General features: G+C 40.9%; 13 non-coding genes across 13 annotated transcripts; all 13 read left to right on the top strand.

The window, feature by feature from the left end:
- The first annotated feature begins 185 nt into the window (after positions 1-185).
- trnac-gca (transfer RNA cysteine (anticodon GCA)) lies at positions 186-256 on the top strand. The gene has a single exon. It is a non-coding gene; the product is annotated as a tRNA-Cys (tRNA).
- A 1,009-nt stretch (positions 257-1,265) lies between these two features.
- Positions 1,266-1,337, top strand: trnac-gca (transfer RNA cysteine (anticodon GCA)). The gene has a single exon. It is a non-coding gene; the product is annotated as a tRNA-Cys (tRNA).
- Positions 1,338-2,347: 1,010 nt separating this feature from the next.
- On the top strand, positions 2,348-2,418 carry trnac-gca (transfer RNA cysteine (anticodon GCA)). The gene has a single exon. It is a non-coding gene; the product is annotated as a tRNA-Cys (tRNA).
- A 1,010-nt stretch (positions 2,419-3,428) lies between these two features.
- On the top strand, positions 3,429-3,500 carry trnac-gca (transfer RNA cysteine (anticodon GCA)). Its single transcript has one exon. It is a non-coding gene; the product is annotated as a tRNA-Cys (tRNA).
- A 1,009-nt stretch (positions 3,501-4,509) lies between these two features.
- On the top strand, positions 4,510-4,581 carry trnac-gca (transfer RNA cysteine (anticodon GCA)). Its single transcript has one exon. It is a non-coding gene; the product is annotated as a tRNA-Cys (tRNA).
- A 1,009-nt stretch (positions 4,582-5,590) lies between these two features.
- On the top strand, positions 5,591-5,662 carry trnac-gca (transfer RNA cysteine (anticodon GCA)). The gene has a single exon. It is a non-coding gene; the product is annotated as a tRNA-Cys (tRNA).
- Positions 5,663-6,671: 1,009 nt separating this feature from the next.
- trnac-gca (transfer RNA cysteine (anticodon GCA)) lies at positions 6,672-6,743 on the top strand. Its single transcript has one exon. It is a non-coding gene; the product is annotated as a tRNA-Cys (tRNA).
- A 1,010-nt stretch (positions 6,744-7,753) lies between these two features.
- On the top strand, positions 7,754-7,824 carry trnac-gca (transfer RNA cysteine (anticodon GCA)). Its single transcript has one exon. It is a non-coding gene; the product is annotated as a tRNA-Cys (tRNA).
- Positions 7,825-8,833: 1,009 nt separating this feature from the next.
- trnac-gca (transfer RNA cysteine (anticodon GCA)) lies at positions 8,834-8,905 on the top strand. The gene has a single exon. It is a non-coding gene; the product is annotated as a tRNA-Cys (tRNA).
- Positions 8,906-9,915: 1,010 nt separating this feature from the next.
- trnac-gca (transfer RNA cysteine (anticodon GCA)) lies at positions 9,916-9,986 on the top strand. The gene has a single exon. It is a non-coding gene; the product is annotated as a tRNA-Cys (tRNA).
- Positions 9,987-10,997: 1,011 nt separating this feature from the next.
- Positions 10,998-11,069, top strand: trnac-gca (transfer RNA cysteine (anticodon GCA)). The gene has a single exon. It is a non-coding gene; the product is annotated as a tRNA-Cys (tRNA).
- A 1,009-nt stretch (positions 11,070-12,078) lies between these two features.
- On the top strand, positions 12,079-12,150 carry trnac-gca (transfer RNA cysteine (anticodon GCA)). The gene has a single exon. It is a non-coding gene; the product is annotated as a tRNA-Cys (tRNA).
- A 1,013-nt stretch (positions 12,151-13,163) lies between these two features.
- Positions 13,164-13,235, top strand: trnac-gca (transfer RNA cysteine (anticodon GCA)). Its single transcript has one exon. It is a non-coding gene; the product is annotated as a tRNA-Cys (tRNA).
- Positions 13,236-20,997: the final 7,762 nt, after the last annotated feature.

The following is a 20,997-nucleotide window of genomic DNA, read 5'->3' as shown; positions in this document are numbered from 1 at the left end:
CTTATGGCCATCCCTGACTTACTTGCAAGGTGGTTGGTTTCACACTTAGCCGTCCTTCTGGGACATGCTCTAATATCATCATGAAAAGCAACTCCCCCCAAATGTTATCCTTCTTAGTATTGCTTCCCTTGAGCCTGATTGGAAAAAAACCAATCAGAGCACTTAGACAGCAAGGTGTTTCCATGGGGGGTATAGCTCAGTGGTAGAGCATTTGACTGCAGATCAAGAGGTCTCCGGTTCAATCCGGGTGCCCCCTTTCCGATCCCCACCGTTGCTTTTACGAGATCAATTTGCAACCCAGATGTGTTCTCGCGTGTATAACAGATGATATGTCCTAACATGGTCCTTAGGCCTGTAAAATGCGCTCAAAGCTGTTTAAAAGTTGGATTGTGGTTCTTCCACCTACAATGTCAAGGAACTGAAATGGTAGTTGCGGAGACTTTTTAATTTAACTTAGCATTCAGTTGATTCTTCCACATGTACAGAGATTTTACTAGAATCCGACCAATTTTTTGTTGGACCGCTTTCACAGGGTTTTGATTGAATGCACGAGCAAATTAAAGGAGCATCTGAGTTTTAAACACAAAATGATTCTTTCTTAACGTTCCCCCAATTATAGAAATAGTAGCTCTTTGGGAATCTACCGTATATGATAGCAAAATTAAGAGAGTCTGGTCGCACTGAAGATCTGAAATGCGTCTGAAACAACAAATGAAACCCAAAGCACCCGTGCAACTCGACAAAGATTAACGTGACGATGGCAGTCCAGGCCGTCGTCCCATGACCTCTCTTGAGGTTGTATTTGTCGTTCACTGGTCCTGTTTTTCTTTCCTATCAAGATACATAGTCTGTCCTGAATTGTTGTACCGCCATTTTGAGTCTGGATACAGAGCTGTGCCTTCCCTTGGCTTAAAAAGGAGGAAGCCAGTCAATCAAGGCAAGCTGGGGGTGGAGCCAAGGCTATTTAAACCAGACTCTATTGGAGGACAGGGAATCTCGTCTCTGTCTGCGAGGGGGAGGTTTTTATCATATTCTCGGATTTTCTTTCTTAGATGTGTTTTTCCTTCTTTTTTCTATGGCCTTATGGCCATCCCTGACTTACTTGCAAGGTGGATGGTTTCACACTTAGCCGTCCTTCTGGGACATGCTCTAATATCATCATGAAAAGCAACTCCCCCCAAATGTTATCCTTCTTAGTATTGCTTGCCTTGAGCCTGATTGGAAAAAAAACAATCAGAGCACTTAGACAGCAAGGTGTTTCCATAGGGGGTATAGCTCAGTGGTAGAGCATTTGACTGCAGATCAAGAGGTCTCCGGTTCAAATCCGGGTGCCCCCTTTCCGATCCCCACCGTTGCTTTTACGAGATCAATTTGCAACCCAGATGTGTTCTCGCGTGTATAACAGTTGATATGTCCTAACATGGTCCTTAGGCCTGTAAAATGCGCTCAAAGCTGTTTAAAAGTTGGATTGTGGTTCTTCCACCTACAATGTCGAGGAACTGAAATGGTAGTTGCGGAGACTTTTTAATTTAACTTAGCATTCAGTTGATTCTTCCACATGTACAGAGATTTTACTAGAATCCGACCAATTTTTTGTTGGACCGCTTTCACAGGGTTTTGATTGAATGCACGAGCAAATTAAAGGAGCATCTGAGTTTTAAACACAAAATGATTCTTTCTTAACGTTCCCCCAATTATAGAAATAGTAGCTCTTTGGGAATCTACCGTATATGATAGCAAAATTAAGAGAGTCTGGTCGCACTGAAGATCTGAAATGCGTCTGAAACAACAAATGAAACCCAAAGCACCCGTGCAACTCGACAAAGATTAACGTGACGATGGCAGTCCAGGCCGTCGTCCCATGACCTCTCTTGAGGTTGTATTTGTCGTTCAGTGGTCCTGTTTTTCTTTCCTATCAAGATACATAGTCTGTCCTGAATTGTTGTACCGCCATTTTGAGTCTGGATACAGAGCTGTGCCTTCCCTTGGCTTAAAAAGGAGGTAGCCAGTCAATCAAGGCAAGCTGGGGGTGGAGCCAAGGCTATTTAAACCAGACTCTATTGGAGGACAGGGAAACTCGTCTCTGTCTGCGAGGGGGAGGTTTTTATCATATTCTCGGATTTTCTTTCTTAGATGTGTTTTTTCCTTCTTTTTTCTATGGCCTTATGGCCATCCCTGACTTACTTGCAAGGTGGTTGGTTTCACACTTAGCCGTCCTTCTGGGACATGCTCTAATATCATCATGAAAAGCAACTCCCCCCAAATGTTATCCTTCTTAGTATTGCTTCCCTTGAGCCTGATTGGAAAAAAACCAATCAGAGCACTTAGACAGCAAGGTGTTTCCATGGGGGGTATAGCTCAGTGGTAGAGCATTTGACTGCAGATCAAGAGGTCTCCGGTTCAATCCGGGTGCCCCCTTTCCGATCCCCACCGTTGCTTTTACGAGATCAATTTGCAACCCAGATGTGTTCTCGCGTGTATAACAGATGATATGTCCTAACATGGTCCTTAGGCCTGTAAAATGCGCTCAAAGCTGTTTAAAAGTTGGATTGTGGTTCTTCCACCTACAATGTCAAGGAACTGAAATGGTAGTTGCGGAGACTTTTTAATTTCATTTCAGCATTCAGTTGATTCTTTCACATGTATAGAGATTTTACTAGAATCCAACCAATTTTTTGTTGGACCGCTGTCACAGGGTTTTGATTGAATGCACGAGCAAATTAAAGGAGCATCTGAGTTTTAAACACAAAATGATTCTTTCTTAACGTTCCCCCAATTATAGAAATAGTAGCTCTTTGGGAATCTACCATATATGATTGCAAAATTAAGAGAGTCTGGTCACACTGAAGATCTGAATTGCGTCTGAAACAACAAATGAAACCCAAAGCACCCGTGCAACTCGACAAAGATTAACGTGACGATGGCAGTCCAGGCCGTCGTCCCATGACCTCTCTTGAGGTTGTATTTGTCGTTCAGTGGTCCTGTTTTTCTTTCCTATCAAGATACATAGTCTGTCCTGAATTGTTGTACCGCCATTTTGAGTCTGGATACAGAGCTGTGCCTTCCCTTGGCTTAAAAAGGAGGTAGCCAGTCAATCAAGGCAAGCTGGGGGTCGAGCCAAGGCTATTTAAACCAGACTCTATTGGAGGACAGGGAATCTCGTCTCTGTCTGCGAGGGGGAGGTTTTTATCATATTCTCGGATTTTCTTTCTTAGATGTGTTTTTCCTTCTTTTTTCTATGGCCTTATGGCCATCCCTGACTTACTTGCAAGGTGGTTGGTTTCACACTTAGCCGTCCTTCTGGGACATGCTCTAATATCATCATGAAAAGCAACTCCCCCCAAATGTTATCCTTCTTAGTATTGCTTGCCTTGAGCCTGATTGGAAAAAAAACAATCAGAGCACTTAGACAGCAAGGTGTTTCCATAGCGGGTATAGCTCAGTGGTAGAGCATTTGACTGCAGATCAAGAGGTCTCCAGTTCAAATCCGGGTGCCCCCTTTCCGATCCCCACCGTTGCTTTTACGAGATCAATTTGCAACCCAGATGTGTTCTCGCGTGTATAACAGTTGATATGTCCTAACATGGTCCTTAGGCCTGTAAAATGCGCTCAAAGCTGTTTAAAAGTTGGATTGTGGTTCTTCCACCTACAATGTCGAGGAACTGAAATGGTAGTTGCGGAGACTTTTTAATTTAACTTAGCATTCAGTTGATTCTTCCACATGTACAGAGATTTTACTAGAATCCGACCAAATTTTTGTTGGACCGCTTTCACAGGGTTTTAAATGAATGCACGAGCAAATTAAAGGAGCATCTGAGTTTTAAACACAAAATGATTCTTTCTTAACGTTCCCCCAATTATAGAAATAGTAGCTCTTTGGGAATCTACCGTATATGATAGCAAAATTAAGAGAGTCTGGTCGCACTGAAGATCTGAAATGCGTCTGAAACAACAAATGAAACCCAAAGCACCCGTGCAACTCGACAAAGATTAACGTGACGATGGCAGTCCAGGCCGTCGTCCCATGACCTCTCTTGAGGTTGTATTTGTCGTTCAGTGGTCCTGTTTTTCTTTCCTATCAAGATACATAGTCTGTCCTGAATTGTTGTACCGCCATTTTGAGTCTGGATACAGAGCTGTGCCTTCCCTTGGCTTAAAAAGGAGGTAGCCAGTCAATCAAGGCAAGCTGGGGGTGGAGCCAAGGCTATTTAAACCAGACTCTATTGGAGGACAGGGAATCTCGTCTCTGTCTGCGAGGGGGAGGTTTTTATCATATTCTCGGATTTTCTTTCTTAGATGTGTTTTTCCTTCTTTTTTCTATGGCCTTATGGCCATCCCTGACTTACTTGCAAGGTGGTTGGTTTCACACTTAGCCGTCCTTCTGGGACATGCTCTAATATCATCATGAAAAGCAACTCCCCCCAAATGTTATCCTTCTTAGTATTGCTTGCCTTGAGCCTGATTGGAAAAAAAACAATCAGAGCACTTAGACAGCAAGGTGTTTCCATAGGGGGTATAGCTCAGTGGTAGAGCATTTGACTGCAGATCAAGAGGTCTCCGGTTCAAATCCGGGTGCCCCCTTTCCGATCCCCACCGTTGCTTTTACGAGATCAATTTGCAACCCAGATGTGTTCTCGCGTGTATAACAGTTGATATGTCCTAACATGGTCCTTAGGCCTGTAAAATGCGCTCAAAGCTGTTTAAAAGTTGGATTGTGGTTCTTCCACCTACAATGTCGAGGAACTGAAATGGTAGTTGCGGAGACTTTTTAATTTAACTTAGCATTCAGTTGATTCTTCCACATGTACAGAGATTTTACTAGAATCCGACCAAATTTTTGTTGGACCGCTTTCACAGGGTTTTGATTGAATGCACGAGCAAATTAAAGGAGCATCTGAGTTTTAAACACAAAATGATTCTTTCTTAACGTTCCCCCAATTATAGAAATAGTAGCTCTTTGGGAATCTACCGTATATGATAGCAAAATTAAGAGAGTCTGGTCGCACTGAAGATCTGAAATGCGTCTGAAACAACAAATGAAACCCAAAGCACCCGTGCAACTCGACAAAGATTAACGTGACGATGGCAGTCCAGGCCGTCGTCCCATGACCTCTCTTGAGGTTGTATTTGTCGTTCAGTGGTCCTGTTTTTCTTTCCTATCAAGATACATAGTCTGTCCTGAATTGTTGTACCGCCATTTTGAGTCTGGATACAGAGCTGTGCCTTCCCTTGGCTTAAAAAGGAGGTAGCCAGTCAATCAAGGCAAGCTGGGGGTGGAGCCAAGGCTATTTAAACCAGACTCTATTGGAGGACAGGGAAACTCGTCTCTGTCTGCGAGGGGGAGGTTTTTATCATATTCTCGGATTTTCTTCTTAGATGTGTTTTTTCCTTCTTTTTTCTATGGCCTTATGGCCATCCCTGACTTACTTGCAAGGTGGTTGGTTTCACACTTAGCCGTCCTTCTGGGACATGCTCTAATATCATCATGAAAAGCAACTCCCCCCAAATGTTATCCTTCTTAGTATTGCTTCCCTTGAGCCTGATTGGAAAAAAACCAATCAGAGCACTTAGACAGCAAGGTGTTTCCATGGGGGGTATAGCTCAGTGGTAGAGCATTTGACTGCAGATCAAGAGGTCTCCGGTTCAAATCCGGGTGCCCCCTTTCCGATCCCCACCGTTGCTTTTACGAGATCAATTTGCAACCCAGATGTGTTCTCGCGTGTATAACAGATGATATGTCCTAACATGGTCCTTAGGCCTGTGAAGTGCGCTCAAAGCTGTTTAAAAGTTGGATTGTGGTTCTTCCACCTACAATGTCAAGGAACTGAAATGGTAGTTGCGGAGACTTTTTAATTTAACTTAGCATTCAGTTGATTCTTCCACATGTACAGAGATTTTACTAGAATCCGACCAATTTTTTGTTGGACCGCTTTCACAGGGTTTTGATTGAATGCACGAGCAAATTAAAGGAGCATCTGAGTTTTAAACACAAAATGATTCTTTCTTAACGTTCCCCCAATTATAGAAATAGTAGCTCTTTGGGAATCTACCGTATATGATAGCAAAATTAAGAGAGTCTGGTCGCACTGAAGATCTGAAATGCGTCTGAAACAACAAATGAAACCCAAAGCACCCGTGCAACTCGACAAAGATTAACGTGACGATGGCAGTCCAGGCCGTCGTCCCATGACCTCTCTTGAGGTTGTATTTGTCGTTCACTGGTCCTGTTTTTCTTTCCTATCAAGATACATAGTCTGTCCTGAATTGTTGTACCGCCATTTTGAGTCTGGATACAGAGCTGTGCCTTCCCTTGGCTTAAAAAGGAGGTAGCCAGTCAATCAAGGCAAGCTGGGGGTGGAGCCAAGGCTATTTAAACCAGACTCTATTGGAGGACAGGGAATCTCGTCTCTGTCTGCGAGGGGGAGGTTTTTATCATATTCTCGGATTTTCTTTCTTAGATGTGTTTTTCCTTCTTTTTTCTATGGCCTTATGGCCATCCCTGACTTACTTGCAAGGTGGTTGGTTTCACACTTAGCCGTCCTTCTGGGACATGCTCTAATATCATCATGAAAAGCAACTCCCCCCAAATGTTATCCTTCTTAGTATTGCTTGCCTTGAGCCTGATTGGAAAAAAAACAATCAGAGCACTTAGACAGCAAGGTGTTTCCATAGGGGGTATAGCTCAGTGGTAGAGCATTTGACTGCAGATCAAGAGGTCTCCGGTTCAAATCCGGGTGCCCCCTTTCCGATCCCCACCGTTGCTTTTACGAGATCAATTTGCAACCCAGATGTGTTCTCGCGTGTATAACAGTTGATATGTCCTAACATGGTCCTTAGGCCTGTAAAATGCGCTCAAAGCTGTTTAAAAGTTGGATTGTGGTTCTTCCACCTACAATGTCGAGGAACTGAAATGGTAGTTGCGGAGACTTTTTAATTTAACTTAGCATTCAGTTGATTCTTCCACATGTACAGAGATTTTACTAGAATCCGACCAATTTTTTGTTGGACCGCTTTCACAGGGTTTTGATTGAATGCACGAGCAAATTAAAGGAGCATCTGAGTTTTAAACACAAAATGATTCTTTCTTAACGTTCCCCCAATTATAGAAATAGTAGCTCTTTGGGAATCTACCGTATATGATAGCAAAATTAAGAGAGTCTGGTCGCACTGAAGATCTGAAATGCGTCTGAAACAACAAATGAAACCCAAAGCACCCGTGCAACTCGACAAAGATTAACGTGACGATGGCAGTCCAGGCCGTCGTCCCATGACCTCTCTTGAGGTTGTATTTGTCGTTCAGTGGTCCTGTTTTTCTTTCCTATCAAGATACATAGTCTGTCCTGAATTGTTGTACCGCCATTTTGAGTCTGGATACAGAGCTGTGCCTTCCCTTGGCTTAAAAAGGAGGTAGCCAGTCAATCAAGGCAAGCTGGGGGTGGAGCCAAGGCTATTTAAACCAGACTCTATTGGAGGACAGGGAAACTCGTCTCTGTCTGCGAGGGGGAGGTTTTTATCATATTCTCGGATTTTCTTTCTTAGATGTGTTTTTTCCTTCTTTTTTCTATGGCCTTATGGCCATCCCTGACTTACTTGCAAGGTGGTTGGTTTCACACTTAGCCGTCCTTCTGGGACATGCTCTAATATCATCATGAAAAGCAACTCCCCCCAAATGTTATCCTTCTTAGTATTGCTTCCCTTGAGCCTGATTGGAAAAAAACCAATCAGAGCACTTAGACAGCAAGGTGTTTCCATGGGGGGTATAGCTCAGTGGTAGAGCATTTGACTGCAGATCAAGAGGTCTCCGGTTCAATCCGGGTGCCCCCTTTCCGATCCCCACCGTTGCTTTTACGAGATCAATTTGCAACCCAGATGTGTTCTCGCGTGTATAACAGATGATATGTCCTAACATGGTCCTTAGGCCTGTAAAATGCGCTCAAAGCTGTTTAAAAGTTGGATTGTGGTTCTTCCACCTACAATGTCAAGGAACTGAAATGGTAGTTGCGGAGACTTTTTAATTTAACTTAGCATTCAGTTGATTCTTCCACATGTACAGAGATTTTACTAGAATCCGACCAATTTTTTGTTGGACCGCTTTCACAGGGTTTTGATTGAATGCACGAGCAAATTAAAGGAGCATCTGAGTTTTAAACACAAAATGATTCTTTCTTAACGTTCCCCCAATTATAGAAATAGTAGCTCTTTGGGAATCTACCGTATATGATAGCAAAATTAAGAGAGTCTGGTCGCACTGAAGATCTGAAATGCGTCTGAAACAACAAATGAAACCCAAAGCACCCGTGCAACTCGACAAAGATTAACGTGACGATGGCAGTCCAGGCCGTCGTCCCATGACCTCTCTTGAGGTTGTATTTGTCGTTCACTGGTCCTGTTTTTCTTTCCTATCAAGATACATAGTCTGTCCTGAATTGTTGTACCGCCATTTTGAGTCTGGATACAGAGCTGTGCCTTCCCTTGGCTTAAAAAGGAGGAAGCCAGTCAATCAAGGCAAGCTGGGGGTGGAGCCAAGGCTATTTAAACCAGACTCTATTGGAGGACAGGGAATCTCGTCTCTGTCTGCGAGGGGGAGGTTTTTATCATATTCTCGGATTTTCTTTCTTAGATGTGTTTTTCCTTCTTTTTTCTATGGCCTTATGGCCATCCCTGACTTACTTGCAAGGTGGTTGGTTTCACACTTAGCCGTCCTTCTGGGACATGCTCTAATATCATCATGAAAAGCAACTCCCCCCAAATGTTATCCTTCTTAGTATTGCTTGCCTTGAGCCTGATTGGAAAAAAAACAATCAGAGCACTTAGACAGCAAGGTGTTTCCATAGGGGGTATAGCTCAGTGGTAGAGCATTTGACTGCAGATCAAGAGGTCTCCGGTTCAAATCCGGGTGCCCCCTTTCCGATCCCCACCGTTGCTTTTACGAGATCAATTTGCAACCCAGATGTGTTCTCGCGTGTATAACAGTTGATATGTCCTAACATGGTCCTTAGGCCTGTAAAATGCGCTCAAAGCTGTTTAAAAGTTGGATTGTGGTTCTTCCACCTACAATGTCGAGGAACTGAAATGGTAGTTGCGGAGACTTTTTAATTTAACTTAGCATTCAGTTGATTCTTCCACATGTACAGAGATTTTACTAGAATCCGACCAATTTTTTGTTGGACCGCTTTCACAGGGTTTTGATTGAATGCACGAGCAAATTAAAGGAGCATCTGAGTTTTAAACACAAAATGATTCTTTCTTAACGTTCCCCCAATTATAGAAATAGTAGCTCTTTGGGAATCTACCGTATATGATAGCAAAATTAAGAGAGTCTGGTCGCACTGAAGATCTGAAATGCGTCTGAAACAACAAATGAAACCCAAAGCACCCGTGCAACTCGACAAAGATTAACGTGACGATGGCAGTCCAGGCCGTCGTCCCATGACCTCTCTTGAGGTTGTATTTGTCGTTCAGTGGTCCTGTTTTTCTTTCCTATCAAGATACATAGTCTGTCCTGAATTGTTGTACCGCCATTTTGAGTCTGGATACAGAGCTGTGCCTTCCCTTGGCTTAAAAAGGAGGTAGCCAGTCAATCAAGGCAAGCTGGGGGTGGAGCCAAGGCTATTTAAACCAGACTCTATTGGAGGACAGGGAAACTCGTCTCTGTCTGCGAGGGGGAGGTTTTTATCATATTCTCGGATTTTCTTTCTTAGATGTGTTTTTTCCTTCTTTTTTCTATGGCCTTATGGCCATCCCTGACTTACTTGCAAGGTGGTTGGTTTCACACTTAGCCGTCCTTCTGGGACATGCTCTAATATCATCATGAAAAGCAACTCCCCCCAAATGTTATCCTTCTTAGTATTGCTTCCCTTGAGCCTGATTGGAAAAAAACCAATCAGAGCACTTAGACAGCAAGGTGTTTCCATGGGGGGTATAGCTCAGTGGTAGAGCATTTGACTGCAGATCAAGAGGTCTCCGGTTCAATCCGGGTGCCCCCTTTCCGATCCCCACCGTTGCTTTTACGAGATCAATTTGCAACCCAGATGTGTTCTCGCGTGTATAACAGATGATATGTCCTAACATGGTCCTTAGGCCTGTAAAATGCGCTCAAAGCTGTTTAAAAGTTGGATTGTGGTTCTTCCACCTACAATGTCAAGGAACTGAAATGGTAGTTGCGGAGACTTTTTAATTTCATTTCAGCATTCAGTTGATTCTTTCACATGTATAGAGATTTTACTAGAATCCAACCAATTTTTTGTTGGACCGCTGTCACAGGGTTTTGATTGAATGCACGAGCAAATTAAAGGAGCATCTGAGTTTTAAACACAAAATGATTCTTTCTTAACGTTCCCCCAATTATAGAAATAGTATCTCTTTGGGAATCTACCATATATGATTGCAAAATTAAGAGAGTCTGGTCACACTGAAGATCTGAATTGCGTCTGAAACAACAAATGAAACCCAAAGCACCCGTGCAACTCGACAAAGATTAACGTGACGATGGCAGTCCAGGCCGTCGTCCCATGACCTCTCTTGATGTTGTATTTGTCGTTCAGTGGTCCTGTTTTTCTTTCCTATCAAGATACATAGTCTGTCCTGAATTGTTGTACCGCCATTTTGAGTCTGGATACAGAGCTGTGCCTTCCCTTGGCTTAAAAAGGAGGTAGCCAGTCAATCAAGGCAAGCTGGGGGTGGAGCCAAGGCTATTTAAACCAGACTCTATTGGAGGACAGGGAAACTCGTCTCTGTCTGCGAGGGGGAGGTTTTTATCATATTCTCGGATTTTCTTTCTTAGATGTGTTTTTTCCTTCTTTTTTCTATGGCCTTATGGCCATCCCTGACTTACTTGCAAGGTGGTTGGTTTCACACTTAGCCGTCCTTCTGGGACATGCTCTAATATCATCATGAAAAGCAACTCCCCCCAAATGTTATCCTTCTTAGTATTGCTTCCCTTGAGCCTGATTGGAAAAAAACCAATCAGAGCACTTAGACAGCAAGGTGTTTCCATGGGGGGTATAGCTCAGTGGTAGAGCATTTGACTGCAGATCAAGAGGTCTCCGGTTCAAATCCGGGTGCCCCCTTTCCGATCCCCACCGTTGCTTTTACGAGATCAATTTGCAACCCAGATGTGTTCTCGCGTGTATAACAGATGATATGTCCTAACATGGTCCTTAAGCCTGTGAAGTGCGCTCAAAGCTGTTTAAAAGTTGGATTGTGGTTCTTCCACCTACAATGTCAAGGAACTGAAATGGTAGTTGCGGAGACTTTTTAATTTAACTTAGCATTCAGTTGATTCTTCCACATGTACAGAGATTTTACTAGAATCCGACCAATTTTTCGTTGGACCGCTTTCACAGGGTTTTGATTGAATGCACGAGCAAATTAAAGGAGCATCTGAGTTTTAAACACAAAATGATTCTTTCTTAACGTTCCCCCAATTATAGAAATAGTAGCTCTTTGGGAATCTACCGTATATGATAGCAAAATTAAGAGAGTCTGGTCGCACTGAAGATCTGAAATGCGTCTGAAACAACAAATGAAACCCAAAGCACCCGTGCAACTCGACAAAGATTAACGTGACGATGGCAGTCCAGGCCGTCGTCCCATGACCTCTCTTGAGGTTGTATTTGTCATTCAGTGGTCCTGTTTTTCTTTCCTATCAAGATACATAGTCTGTCCTGAATTGTTGTACCGCCATTTTGAGTCTGGATACAGAGCTGTGCCTTCCCTTGGCTTAAAAAGGAGGTAGCCAGTCAATCAAGGCAAGCTGGGGGTGGAGCCAAGGCTATTTAAACCAGACTCTATTGGAGGACAGGGAATCTCGTCTCTGTCTGCGAGGGGGAGGTTTTTATCATATTCTCGGATTTTCTTTCTTAGATGTGTTTTTCCTTCTTTTTTCTATGGCCTTATGGCCATCCCTGACTTACTTGCAAGGTGGTTGGTTTCACACTTAGCCGTCCTTCTGGGACATGCTCTAATATCATCATGAAAAGCAACTCCCCCCAAATGTTATCCTTCTTAGTATTGCTTGCCTTGAGCCTGATTGGAAAAAAACCAATCAGAGCACTTAGACAGCGAGGTGTTTCCATGGGGGGTATAGCTCAGTGGTAGAGCATTTGACTGCAGATCAAGAGGTCTCTGGTTCAAATCCGGGTGCCCCCTTTTCCGATCCCCACCGTTGCTTTTACGAGATCAATTTGCAACCCAGATGTGTTCTCGCGTGTATAACAGTTGATATGTCCTAACATGGTCCTTAGGCCTGTAAAATGCGCTCAAAGCTGTTTAAAAGTTGGATTGTGGTTCTTCCACCTACAATGTCAAGGAACTGAAATGGTAGTTGCGGAGACTTTTTAATTTCAATTCAGCATTCAGTTGATTCTTCCACATGTACAGAGATTTTAGTAGAATCCAACCAATTTTTTGTTGGACCGCTTTCACAGGGTTTTGATTGAATGCACGAGCAAATTAAAGGAGCATCTGAGTTTTAAACACAAAATGATTCTTTCTTAACGTTCCCCCAATTATAGAAATGGTAGCTCTTCGGGAATCTACCGTATATGATAGCAAAATTAAGATAGTCTGGTCGCACTGAAGATCTGAAATGCGTCTGAAACAACAAATGAAACCCAAAGCACCCGTGCAACTCGACAAAGATTAACGTGACGATGGCAGTCCAGGCCGTCGTCCCATGACCTCTCTTGAGGTTGTATTTGTTGTTCAGTGGTCCTGTTTTTCTTTCCTATCAAGATACATAGTCTGTCCTGAATTGTTGTACCGCCATTTTGAGTCTGGATACAGAGCTGTGCCTTCCCTTGGCTTAAAAAGGAGGTAGCCAGTCAATCAAGGCAAGCTGGGGGTGGAGCCAAGGCTATTTAAACCAGACTCTATTGGAGGACAGGGAATCTCGTCTCTGTCTGCGAGGGGGAGGTTTTTATCATATTCTCGGATTTTCTTTCTTAGATGTGTTTTTTCCTTCTTTTTTCTATGGCCTTATGGCCTTCCCTGACTTACTTGCAAGGTGGTTGGTTTCACACTTAGCCGTCCTTCTGGGACATGCTCTAATATCGTCATGAAAAGCAACTCCCCCCAAATGTTATCCTTCTGAGTATTGCTTGCCTTGAGCCTGATTGGAAAAAAACCAATCAGAGCACTTAGACAGCAAGGTGTTTCCATGGGGGGGTATAGCTCAGTGGTAGAGCATTTGACTGCAGATCAAGAGGTCTCCGGTTCAAATCCGGGTGCCCCCTTTCCGATCCCCACCGTTGCTCTTACGAGATCAATTTGCAACCCAGATGTGTTCTCGCGTGTTTAACAGTTGATATGTCCTAACATGGTCCTTAGGCCTGTAAAATGCGCTCAAAGCTGTTTAAAAGTTGGATTGTGGTTCTTCCACCTACAATGTCAAGGAACTGAAATGGTAGTTGCGGAGACTTTTTAATTTCATTTCAGCATTCAGTTGATTCTTCCACATGTACAGAGATTTTACTAGAATCCGACCAATTTTTTGTTGGACCGCTTTTACAGGGTTTTGATTGAATGCATGAGCAAATTATAGGAGCATTTGAGTTTTGAACACAAAATGATTCTTTCTTAACGTTCCCCCAATTATAGAAATAGTATCTCTTTGGGAATCTACCATATATGATTGCAAAATTAAGAGAGTCTGGTCACACTGAAGATCTGAATTGCGTCTGAAACAACAAATGAAACCCAAAGCACCCGTGCAACTCGACAAAGGTTATCGTGATGATGTCAGTTCATGCCTTCGTCCCATGACCTCTTTTGAGGTTCCATTTGTTGTTCGGATAATAATCAGACCACTAAGAGTGGATGGTGTTTTCATGGAGGGCTGAGCTCAGTTGTAGAGCATTTAAATGCAGATGAAACAGACATATATTTATCTTATAGGAAACACCTTTCACCACCTTTCAGGTTTATGGTGTGCTTCAAGAGCCGCCAGTCTTGCTCATGACTTTGGTATTGAATATTGCTTAGCTGTTTCCATTGAACCCGAATAGGTTCTATATTCTTCTCCCGAGCTACAGTAGAAAAATGCAAATTCTCCTGGACAATACTTAAAAGATTACATTTTCTGTTGACCACCCCTAATCCAACCAAAGCATCCATGTACCACCTACAGGTCATCATCTCATAGGAACCCCAGCAATTCTCAATGACCAACATGAGCGCATGTGCACACACACTCACACATACATACAATAAATATTATAATAATAAACTTTGTTTGATATATTAAAATGTGGCTTCTCAAAGTGTTTTACAGAAACACATAAAAATAAAAAAGCACCATTTCAGTGAGAGGGGTGAGCCTGTTTAGTCGAGCAAAGCAGATGTGAATTAATTTTTCGAGCCTTGATACAATTCACAACAGAGTCTATTAGATTTTAAATCGTCAGGCATTTTCTTGATGGCAAAGCTCTCACGGTGAATGTTGCAATGCGTCCATTAATTTCTGGAGCAACCTCTTTAATTCGCTATGTCGGCTTGTCATCGCTCTAGCACCGTCTGTACAAACTCCGACACATTTTATCCAGTCGATGCCATTCTCTTCGATACATTCAGAAGCTGAAATACGTGCTCTCCTGTAGTTCCTGTTGGTAGCGGCTTACAGAACAGAAAGTCTTAATGGGACATGCCCTCAAACTCGTATCTAACGTAAACGAGCAAATTGGCCAAATCGACTACAGACTCATCTAATTGCAGTGAAAAACATCTGCTCATCTTAACGCGCTCTGTCAGCGTACTTTTGATATAATCCTTAATTTCAATAATTCTATGAATGACTGTGTCTTTCAGGGGGGGCAGCAGGTCGAGCTGTTCAGCAGCTTTTTCTCCACACATAATAGTGTGGGGCTTACCTGCTTTAGCAATCCGCAAACTTGCATTTTTCCACATTTCCGTTTTTATTTCAGTGTTTATTTTAAGTATTTATTTCATGCGCATGGGAGAGAAACACAGAGACGCTCGGTTATTTTTCACGCTTTCCTGTGCTCACAAGATTACCAGCGTTTGGAGCACGCATTTCTATGCATTCCTGTGTTTACAACGTTGGCATTGTTCCAAAATCACGCACATTCTCCTTTCTCCCTATTTGCTGGAGATACAGTCGCTTTTTTTAAATACAATTGGTCACTTGCGTCCGTAGCACGCATTCCTATAGAGTGGTAAAGAATTACAGAGTATCTCTTGTGTCCACTGAAGTATTAGCGCGCACTGTATCGTAGTACGTAGGCTGCGTATTTGACACGTATAAAAATACAAAATATGAAAACCCGTCCCGATTTTTTCAGCGCACACAACACAATTCCAGGGTCATTTGGCGTACCACCTGGCGGCACGCCACGTACCACTGCAGGTACGCGTACCACAGTTTGAGAACCACTGCTTTAAGCTGTTACAAAACTAATGTAGCCTGGTGAACACACCACCATTCACTCTGAATCTTTCTTTCTTCAAAACAAATCTAAAAATTAAAAAACAGTATAAACTATCACAATCCATTATCTCTTTACAGTCCAAGATCTCTCTCTAAGCAAAATAAAGAAACCTACCATTTAATTTCTTCACAACATTGTGAATTGTAAACTTAAACATTATTAGTATTTTGAAACAATGTAATATCAAATAATTATTAATGTATTTATTAGGCACTCATGAATTGAGTACCATGCTATTGGTGTCATTACATGTAAAATCTCTCAGATTTACTGATTACTGAGCTTTTGTCCAGATGAAGATCCATACCACCAGAGGAGACACATTCAGCAAATAATGAAGAAAGCAGAGTAGTGTGAAGTATGACTTCCTTCAAATCCACAACTGACTAAAAAGTATGAGGAGAGATGCTCAGGAGGCAAGATATTTATTTGTTGGAGAGTCAAGAATAGGCAAGATTACAGTTTGATCACTTTGCAACTACTATTTAAAAACTCCATTAGTAATTTAATTATAAAACATGATGAGTTGTCTCCCAGATGTATACATAATTTCATCAAAATAATATTTAAATGTATTTTCTAATGGGCGCACTTAGGTAACATAGGTAAATTAATTATAGTAGTTAACTTTTGTATTCAATAGGATTGTTCAAAAGGGGTCTACAGTGAAAAGCAGAGAATAGTAGTAGTGTCTTCCACCGTTGGAAGAAAGACAAACTATGTATGCAACACATGCTCTGCACAAGATGACTGTCCTATGGTATTCAAGCCCGGAGGCGCATGTACCTACCTATTCACCATTCTCTGATTTGTACATACCACATATCTCTGTAGCTCATCTCACAAATAATCAGAAGGAATCACGTTTGGTGAGTAGGGCATTCATGGCATAATTGTCACTCATCTTTTAAGGAAGCCAAAATTTCGTAAACACTATAAGGACGTGCATTGTTCTGTTGGAATGTTGTAATCAGGATTAACCTGCATTAAGGGTAACAAGCGAGATTCCAAGACTTGATTAATCTAATGAAATTAAGTCAGGTTGTCATCAATCACCAGAACTGAAGTTCTGTAGGGACTTGATATTTCTACCCAGGCCACTGTACCTCACCATTATGTTTGGCTATAATGTAATGCCCTGTTAAATCTGATTGAGACAGTGCACCAATTTAGTCTAGTTTCCAAAATACAGATGGCATGAAAGCATATTTATCTTGCTGAAAGGGATATTTTTGTATTTTTTTTCTGGATTTTCACCAGCCTTGATGTTCAATAGGTTAAATCAACTCTATTACTAAACTCTCCGTTTTAGTGCTTATGCAACTTTTAAAGTCACTGTTGTGTATTACAGTCAGTCATGATTAAAACAATGCCAAAGATATGTAACTAATATCCAAAATTCATACATTTATTAACATATTTATCCAGAAGCATGACTTCACAGCAATTCATTTCTTTTGATTACATAAGAGTCTATGAATTAAGTGAAATATTTAGTCATCAAATGTGCTTCTCGGGTGGTAGAGGGTGTTTTATTTTTCCGTGTCATTCCCCTACACATCCACACACTACTCAGCTACTACTTCACGTGGCTATGGAGACTCCTGTAATATAATGAAAAGTGTTGGGTCCCCAAGCCATTCCTGTATAACTGTATAGATCTTTACCAGGTTCACTAATGATGCAATGTATTTTTCTAGGCTTTTGTTTTCTAAATCTGCTTTTCAGAAATAAAGTAGTCCTGAGTGTGTGACCAAACCTGTGTACTTAAGACTTAAATTTACATATTTATAAAGTTTCTAGTTCAAGGCTTTGTTCTTACCTGCAATACTGAAACTCTAAGCTGGCCTCACTGCATCAACAGCCTGTCATCTCATACTTATAGTAATACACAACAGTGACTTTAAAAGTTGCATAAGCACTAAAACGGAGAGTTTAGTAATAGAGTTGATTTAACCTATTGAACATCAAGGCTGGTGAAAATCCAGAAAAAAAATACAAAAATATCTATACTTATAGTTAATAGGCTGGGCAAACGATTTTTAATTTTTTTAAAAAATAAATAAAAAATGAGATATAATGATGTGTTCCGGCTTAACTTAGACATTGCACGACTTTAAAACCTATAAAAACAGGTTTCGAGAGTTAAAAACCACTTTTTATGCGCGAAAAATGGTTGATTTTTCTTCCTCGTGATCAGCTCAGAATCTTTGTGTACGCTGTAAGGTTTTTACTTTTTAATTAAACGTTTAAAATACACGAATTTCATAAAGACAACACACGTTTTGAAGAGAAAAAATCCCATTCTTCCTGTTGTGTGAAACTGATCAGCAGGTCTTATTTTCCCAATCAGAGGCTCTGAAAATAGCGTACCGCCCACTGCGCTCCGTCAGAGAGGGGCGCGGCACCGAGAGAGGGAGGAGGCGCGGAGCTCAGCAGTACAGAACGAGTGTTCTGCTGCCTGGAGCGCTTATGGCAGCAATCGCGTCTGCATTTATAACTTAGTTTTTAAAATTAATCAAGCAATATGAAGCATCTCTTTTTACTTTTAAGTCACTTAATTATCATTAAGCACAGCTTTCTCACCACTTAGACTACTTTTTGATACCATCCTTAGACAAAGCAGAAACTTGTTGTTCTGTCTAATGACATTACAAGTGGAAAGATTACAGATTTTAATCGTCTTTAATTTTGTTACGTTATACATTTTAGAAACGTTTCATCCATACAAACACCACAAAACTATTCTCGATTGTATTTCTGAATGGTATGTTACACTTAGTTCACTGTTTTAAATACATCTAATTAAGAAAGTTAGGTGTTAGCATAAACTATTAGCAATCAATATTAAATTTAGCACTGTAATAAGTTGTTGCACTTTCCCCCGCATCTTGTAAAAATATATTTTCATTGCTCAAATATACATTAAATCTGAAAATCATATAATAAGTTAAATACAAAACTAAATAAAAAATAGGGTTAAATATAATTCAAAATATTTTGCTAACAATGTTAACTGTTTAGGAATAATAAAATGTATTAACTAAGGAGTAGGATGGCACAGTTGTTAGTATGCTTTTTGTTTTGTTTCTTTTTCATATATACAACAGTAGTACCTGATGTCTCAGTGGCTTTCAAAATGAAATTATGCATGCAAACCTGTGAACTAGAAAGATAACTAAGCTATCCATCCATTTATAATGGTGGCGAAGTGGTTAGCATTGCTATCTTGCAGCACTGGGGTCCTAGGTTCAATTCCTGCCTGTGTGTGTGGAGTTTGCATGTTCTCTCTGGGTTACATGGTTTTTCTCCATATGTGTGATTTGACTCCCTCTCGCACTCCAAAACATACTGGTAAGTTAATTGGTTTATGGGAAAACTGGCCCTGGTGTGTGTGTGTTTGTGTCTGTCTGTCCTGTGATGGACTGGCGCTATATCCAGGGTGTATTCTGCCTTGTGTCCGTTGCTTACTGGGATAGGCTCCAAATCCTCTGTACTGGATAAAGAGATTAGAAATGGATGGAAGTAAAGGCACTATGTGGATGGAACTATACACAGTGTTAGAAACCCACTATGAAATGGCAGCATCTCACTGAGAATAAAATATTTTATAGTGCTGGCTTAAGGAAACAGCCTTTCCACCTCTCTTGCACATCAGTATCCATACCTAGTTATTTAAACTAATTATAAACATCTTAATATGCTGGCTCTGTGGATCCGCATCAGCTATGTTTGCCCATTCCTTCAATTCATGTGCATCCAACACACAGTTCAATGCTAGCAACTACACAAAATCTAAAATACAATCCTCATTTCAGTATCTATGTAAACATACAGTCTGTTAACTTCATCATCTTCATCAAAAGTATGCCTAACCCCATTAGGAAGTGTTCTTGTTATCAGTGTATTCCTCAGCTTTCCCAAAATTATCTTCTTCTTACCAACATCTCTAGTCTTTTATCCTGCAATAACTCAGCCAACACTTAAATCTCCAAAAGCTGCTTGTGTTAATTTCTTTAAATCACAAATATCATGTGTAAATACTGGCTATGTAATACTCTGCATTGTGGAATGATAGTTTATTTTAAAGGGAACTAGAGAAACTAAGAACTAGAGAAATCAAGAAAGGCTTTTTTTTTCTAGAATTAATAAATGCACATCCTGTTCACTGGGGAAATTAAATCCACACTGAGCAATCTTCAATATGTTCAGAATATGACAGCGAGAATCCTATCAGGGATGCATTACACCTGTTTTCAAGTCCTTGCACTGGTTACCTATCAGGTTTCGAGTCAACTTCAAAATCCTCATCCTCATTCAGTACCTACAGCATATGGCTTATTATCTGTCTGCTCCCCACCTTTGTCCGTCTGACTCTGGTCTTCTAGCTGTCCTCAAGAACATCTACATTCTGTGGGTGACGGGGTCTTCTCTAGGTGCACCCCAGAGCTCTCAATTTGTATTCCCAGTGATATCAGTCACGTACCCTGAGTGCATTTAAATCTAACCTCAGAACCTTTCTTTTCAGAAGACTTAGTCTGTATCTGCTTCATTTTCTAATTTTGGTAGCACCTCTAACTGCTTGTCTTTCTTATATGTATTTACTTTGTAATCTGTGGTCCTTTTATCTGTTTTTACATCTACTGTATTGCTTTGAGATGCCACTTTTAAAGGTGATATATAAAATAAAGTTTTTTATTATTGTTATAGAGAAACATGATCAGATTTTCCCTGGTTCAGAAAAAAAGATCTAAAGTACTGTATACTAGTTTGTCACTCTTCTCATTCCCTTTGCTAAATGACTTTTCATACTAATCTGATCAATCTAACTGCCTGTTTTCTGTGCTTTCTCTATCCTGCTAGATTTATAATTATTCTGAAAATAATTTCTTCTTGAAATAACTCATTTCTAAATACCTTTTTTCACTGTTAACATCTTGCAATAACTCTGCGACAAAATATGCACTTAGCTCAACCTGACAGTTCATCTTGCTACCAACATTGAATAAACAAATCTTAAGATTTCTGTATTTATGTCTTTATTTAGTGGTTTCATTAGTGACAAAGGCTAAACTTTCTTGGAAAAATGTATTTTATGTGTTGCGGAAAAAAATGACTTGCTTTAACAAAATATGTTTACAAATCCTTTCACCTGGCAATCTACCTGAATGCCCAACTATCTGAGAAGCATGGTTGCTATTAATTCATTTAGGGCTCACTGACAGAATTGCTGTTTTTTATGCATGCTAATTTTCTGATTCCTCACTCTGTTTCATGTTTATAGATAAGACTTTATTGATCGCGAAGGGAAATTGATGTACATGTTCATGTACATGATGAACATGTTTGCATGTTCTTTTGTAACATACACCTTTTTGTGATTTTTTTGTATATCTAAGCAACTGTTCCCGCATCCCTCTTCTGCACTATAGTCATGCCTTTTTTTCTGTTTGCTTATTTCAAAACAACACCTGCTCCATTTCTAAAACTTTTTGCTCATGTGCATTTTTGTATTTTTTACACCTCTAGCACTTTAACGTCCTGAATTTTC

The sequence above is a fragment of the Lepisosteus platostomus genome, chromosome 9, assembly GCF_059453375.1.
Source record: "Lepisosteus platostomus isolate fLepPlt1 chromosome 9, fLepPlt1.hap1, whole genome shotgun sequence".
NCBI lineage: Eukaryota > Metazoa > Chordata > Actinopteri > Semionotiformes > Lepisosteidae > Lepisosteus > Lepisosteus platostomus.
Note: the sequence above shows the minus strand (reverse complement) of the source record. Positions and strands in the feature narration are given on the sequence as shown.